This window comes from Lolium rigidum, chromosome 4 (genome assembly GCF_022539505.1).
Source record: "Lolium rigidum isolate FL_2022 chromosome 4, APGP_CSIRO_Lrig_0.1, whole genome shotgun sequence".
NCBI classification, from domain to species: domain Eukaryota; kingdom Viridiplantae; phylum Streptophyta; class Magnoliopsida; order Poales; family Poaceae; genus Lolium; species Lolium rigidum.
This window is the reverse complement of record NC_061511.1, coordinates 158,544,824-158,550,823: the sequence shown is the minus strand read 5'-3', so window position 1 is coordinate 158,550,823 and position 6,000 is coordinate 158,544,824. Positions and strand designations below refer to the sequence as shown.

Below are 6,000 nucleotides of genomic sequence, written 5' to 3'. Positions count from 1 at the left end.
GACAGGAAAACAGGTTACATTTGCACTTACTGTTCTAAAGCCTGTACCAGCATAAATGGTGGCAACAATCATAATTGCCAAGTCTGTTATTATATAATATCATACAGTCTGACTTCCTTTCATACCAAAAGTTTGTCAATTTTATAAACTCTTTAGATCAACAAGGCCTTATGGTAATGTCGGCATCATTTGTAGTATCACTGTCTCTGCTGGTGGGGTGTTTAAATCCAAAGCTTTGTCAAATAGTAGATTGGAACTCCAATGCAGGATATATTTGCCACCAACAATTCCAACTGATCTTGCTTAAATGCACTCCCCTCTTCAGCAACGTCAGCAAAAGAAGCCAAATCAGGCTCATTTTCAGGCAGTTTCATCTCATCAATCAAATAATTCAACATGTCATACAGTTCCCTCGATCTCAGATGGACGTTATATCCTACAAGAGAACCATGCATCTCACTCTGCACCTCAATCCAGCTACAGCCAGGTTCCTTCTTATGCCTTCCTGCCTCATTAGCCTTCTTGTTGAAACATCAACCCTTTTCCCTGATTCTGCGTATACATTTGACAGAAGAATGTAAACTGAAGAATCCTCATGATCTAGTAGTACAACATTATTGGCAGCAAGTTCAGCCACCTCAACATCTCGATGGATCTTGCAAGCACTTAAAAGATTCTTCCAAATGACTGAATCAGCTTCAAAAGGCATGGTGTCTATAAACTTCAGAGTTTCCCACGGGCCCTTTGACTGTCCTAGTATATCTACCATGCAAGCAAACTGCTCCAGTTGTGGTTCCAATTTGCACCGGGTGGTCATCGGATGGAAATAACGGCATCCATCACCCAGCAGCACAACATGGCTGCAAGCCCGAATAACAGCAACGAAAGTTGCATGGTAGCTAGGTTAGCACAAGTATCAAGAACAGTCGCATACCTGAAATGACTAGGCTTTAGTTCCATATCTAACATCTGTGAGAAGAATTTCAGGGCATCCTCACTCTGTTTGTTCTGTGAAAATCCTGACATGATGGCATTTCATGAAACAAGTTCTTGCCTCCCAATTCTGTCGTGAAGTTTCTGAGCATCTGTCATCATACCACACTTGCAGTACATGTCAACAACAGTGCTAGCTACAAATGCATCTGAACTGTCATGAACCAGCAACCCAAACTCCAAAGATCATAAAGCTGCACAAGCCTTAAACACACTGCCATATGTGAAATCATCTGGTTCCATACCAAAGCACAACCTTTCATTAAAATGAAGTACAGTCTCCTCATAGTGTCCATTTTGCTTAAAAGCAACAACAATAGCATTCCAAGAGACTGAATCTTGTTGCTCCATATCCTGGAAGATCAGGTATGCTTGTACCTATGCTTTGCACTTCCCATACAGATCAAGAATTGCATTTCTCACACAGATGTCTGCATCGAAACCTGATTTCATTGCTAAGCAGTGGACTTGCAGCCCCTGTAAATACCCCTTAATCTCTGCACAAGCACTGAAATCCCCGACAAGCTGACTGCTAATGACCTGGTCATGAACTGAAACAGTTACATGCCCTCATTTGCTAGCCCTGCGTGCACAAGACCAACCATCATGGCATTCTGTCTCCATTGTATGGGTGAGCAAGCCAAAGAATGCCCTTTTAGCATCCACCAGACTATTAGCCTTAGTATAAACGTCCACTGTATCTCTATGAACAGCTCCAATCCACGTGTATACTACTGATCATTTGGAACACTTTCAGCAATAGTTGCACCCCACGAGACCCAGTTCTTCTCGGTCATCGCAGAAAAGAAGAATAATGCGTCCTCCAAACTGCTCCACATGCCATACATGTCCACTGGAGCACTCCCAGAGTCCCGGTCTGCACATCGATCCCTAACCCTCGCTTCACCACCAATGCCTGGATTTGAACATCGAGTGCCAAGTCTCCAACACACCACGCGACTTCAGAAGGACAGCAAGAAACACCAGAACGAGCCATCTCCAAGAACAGGGGCACTGAACTCCGGTACATGCCGCGCTGACAATAGCTCGAGACGAGAGCGTTCCATGACACGGCATCCGGGTTTGGCATAGCATCAAACATTGATATCATCCGGGTTTGGCATAGCATCAAACATTGATATCGTGGTCGTGATGTCCACAGAACGCGAGTACGCAGTGGGCAATGAGCATGGTGTTCCACGAGATGGTGTCCCTGCCGGGTATCGCGTCGAACACCCTCCGAGCATAGAATGCGTCCGCTTAGCGGGCGTGCATTTGCAGGATGCAGTTCGACACGAAGGCTACGGGGACGAACCCAGACACAAGCATGCGCGCGTGCACGGTGCGACCTGCGGGAGTTGGCGACGGCGCAAAGCTTGAAGTGGTGGGCGAACGTGGAGTTGGCCGGAGCCGCCAAAGAGGTGCCCGTGACATATAGGCTCGGCGATAGCCGCAGCGGGGGAGGTGGAACCGAAGTGAGGAAGTCATGTGCTAATGGCGGGAGGGGCGGTGACATGTTGATCAGTGGTGGAAGCGGACAGTGCCGCCCTGCGCCATTGACACGAAGAGAAGGGGGAGAATGGTCGTGTACTCACCCCGCGGTGTCGGGTTACCTGTCTCCCTGCAGGGCTGGGCCGGCAAAATCCGGAGCCCCATGCAAAACTTTAAAATGGATCTTATCTCACTAGAGAAATATAAGATCCCCTAAAAAAAACTAGAGAAATATTAGTAATAAATATTTTTTGTGTTAAAAAATATATAATGTATATATGTCTTGGATGTAAAAACCAAAGAAATGCTCTCGGAGCCCCGTATATTATGAACTCATGGTAAATCATCTTAATTTTTTTTAAGAGGAAACATATAGTTAAAAAAAAGTAGACAGTCCAACCTAGAAAAAATGTACATCTAATGGTTTTGATGTATTTAAGCTGTTTGGGTATTTAAAAACTATGAAACTACTTTTACAATTTTAAAAACTTATGGTACGTAAACCTATCGCAAAAATTTCATGTACCACTTCCTCTTCTTCTTCTTCTTCTTCTTCTTCTTCTTCTTCTTCTTCTTCTTCTTCTTCTTCTTCTTCTTCTTCTTCTTCTTCCTCTCCCTCTTCTTCTCCCTCTTCTTCCTCTCCTTCTTCTTCCTCTTCCTCTCCTTCCTCTTCCTCTCCTTCTTCCTCTCCTTCTTCCTCTCCTTCTTCCTCTTCTTCTTCTTCTTCTTCTTCTTCTTCTTCTTCTTCTTCTTCTTCTTCTTCTTCTTCTTCTTCTTCTTCCTCTTCTTCTTCCTCTTCCTCCTCCTCTTCTTCCTCCTCCTCTTCCTCCTCCTCTTCTTCCTCCTCTTCTTCCTCCTCTTCTTCTTCTCCTTCTTCTTCTCCTTCTTCTTCTTCTTCTTCTTCTTCTCCTCCTTCTTCTGCTTCTCCTCCCTCATGCACTGGTTTCCTAACGGGGATTTAGGTTTCTGTCACTGCCGCAACCCCACAATTAGTAGCCAAATACACGATGCATTCCCCTAGGCCCATAAAGGTGAAGTATCATGTAGTCAACGTTCACATGACACCACTAGAAGAATAACACCGCAACTTAAATATCAAACCATTAAATAGTACTCAACATAGTTCCACTACTAACATCTTAACTTCTCTCATGTCCTCAAGAACTAAACGAACTACTCACAAGACATCATATGGATCATAATCAGAGGTGATATAATGATGAATAACAATCTGGACATAAACCTTAATCCAATGGTTTCACTCAATAGCATCAACTACAAAGAGTAATCAACACCGGGAAAGTTTCCCCTATAAACTAGACAAGAATTAAACCCAAATGTTACAGCGGGACAGAGTGGATATGGTGGAGATAATGGTGCTGGTGAGGGAGATGATGATGATGATCCCGATGAATTCCAGCTTGATGACGGTGACGATGGCGACGATTTCCCCCCTCCAGGAAGGAATTTCCCTAGCAGATTTCTGCCTGCCCGAGAGCTTTTCTCTTTGTGGTTTTCCGCCCCATCACGGTGGCGGAATATTTCCCTGTTCGCCACCCCCTCTGTTTAGGGTTATCGGGGGATGAAATACGCGAAGGCACGATGTCAGTGGTGGGCCAGGGCTACCACACCATGCCTAGGCGCGGCCAGGGGGTGGCCCGCGCCTAGGGGTGGTGTGGGCCCCTCCTGGCCCACCTCAGGCTCCCCTTCTGGCTTCCTCCGACATCTAGCAAAATAGGAAGTTTCAGAAATATGGTATCTTGACGGTCATTTTCCAGCAGAATTCCGACTCCGGCAGTTAATTCTCAATAATCAAAGGATCATCTCTAAATATGAAATATATCAATGAATAACAGTAAATTATGATATAAAATAGTGATGCAATTTGGATGTATCGGTGGTACTTTGAATCTACTCTCTCTGTATAGTTTTATAAGGCAGTTTTGGTTTCTTATAGGTTCACTTACTTTTGTCTGTATCTAGTCTTTTAGTGTGTAGATTTACTTCTTTTGTTTTGTATCTAGTTTACTTTAAAAGTGTCTAAAACATCTTCTATTAGTGAACAGAGGGAGTAAAAGATAAAATGGGAAGAGTTTTTTTTGGATGTGTTGAGATTATCCCATTCAAAATCAGCTTTGTAAAACTGTCCGTGTTCCAATCACCTCCAATTATCCTAAACACGTTTAAAATATGCTACAATAAGTAAATAATATCTTCTACTCCCTCCGTTCTAATACAAGTGATTCAAAAAATTAAGATATAGATATATTTATAATTAAATGGAGAGTATCAGTTTATTTTTCTTGATAACTTACGACCTCTTTATTAATTATTATTAACTCAAACCCTTCGCCATGCTTGTTAAAGATATATTAGCCACTTAGAAATGTCACATGATTTGTAGTCCATCTACCTTATACCTAAAAGACTTATTATCATCTAAATCTTGTACTCCTATATATACTTGCGTACGAGGCTCAATACAATATTTACCACATTATTCCATTTATCACATACTCTTTCAAGATTAGCTAATTCATGTGTAACTGCATTTGCTTCTCGTGGCTCATGTTTGAACTGAATCTTCACAAACTCAGTATAATAGTCATCAAAGATAGTTGCAGCGGTGCCCTGTGCATGAGCTCCATTCCTCATTGTATCTGCCACCTCCATACTATTCGAGCTCATTATAATCCAGTTACATTCCAACGTCTAAGCTAGCAGTGTTTCCGAGCATAAGCTTTAGTGGTTTAAGGAATCTCAAACAAATTCAAGTTTGTCATTAGTGGCAACAACGAAGTTAAGGGTTACATCTCGGATAACTGCCCCCACGGTTCCCATAAGTGGATCTTCGTCACAAGAGACGTCGCAGCTAGCTTTAACATGTTCCCTTGGAGGTTTTTTCCGTGTCACTTGATTTCTCTTCGGTTTAGGTTCACGCTCTGCTCTAAAATTTGTCGATGCGCCAATATTAATGTCGCTGATCGGCTGGACCTTCTCTCCGTTCACAAATTGGTTTCTCTCCCACCACGAGTACCAGCAGGTCACTGCAATTGTTTCGGTCATCACACCTCCACCAAGTATCAGTGAATCTTGCAAATACTCCGGCCACAACATTTTCTAAACCTCTTTAGCCCGGAAATAAAGAAATAACAGGTTCTCAACAAACTATACTGTACCGAGAACCAACCTGATGTTGGGTGGTTAGGAGGGTGGTTACACCCCCAACCTACCAAAGTTCAAACCTCAGATTTGACATCTGTGTGTCTTTTAAATATGAAATATTCATTTAGTGTGTGCTTTCATAGGGGTGAGTGCACGCGCGTGTACGTGAGCGTCTGCATTTGTACTGTGTTTCTCAAAACAAAAACTCTCATGTAGAGACTATACTGCATCATCAGTTTACTTACTTTCTATAATCACGTATTATTTTCTAATCTATAGGTTTGTGCAAATGTGCGCGGATTACTTTTTAAATAATAATTTTTTTCTCGTTATTTCCAGAAAGAATACTCG

General features: G+C 42.7%; 1 pseudogene; it reads right to left on the bottom strand.

Moving 5' to 3' along the window:
• Positions 1-221: 221 nt before the first annotated feature.
• LOC124647693 lies at positions 222-2,509 on the bottom strand (annotated as a pseudogene).
• Between the last annotated feature and the right edge of the window lie 3,491 nt (positions 2,510-6,000).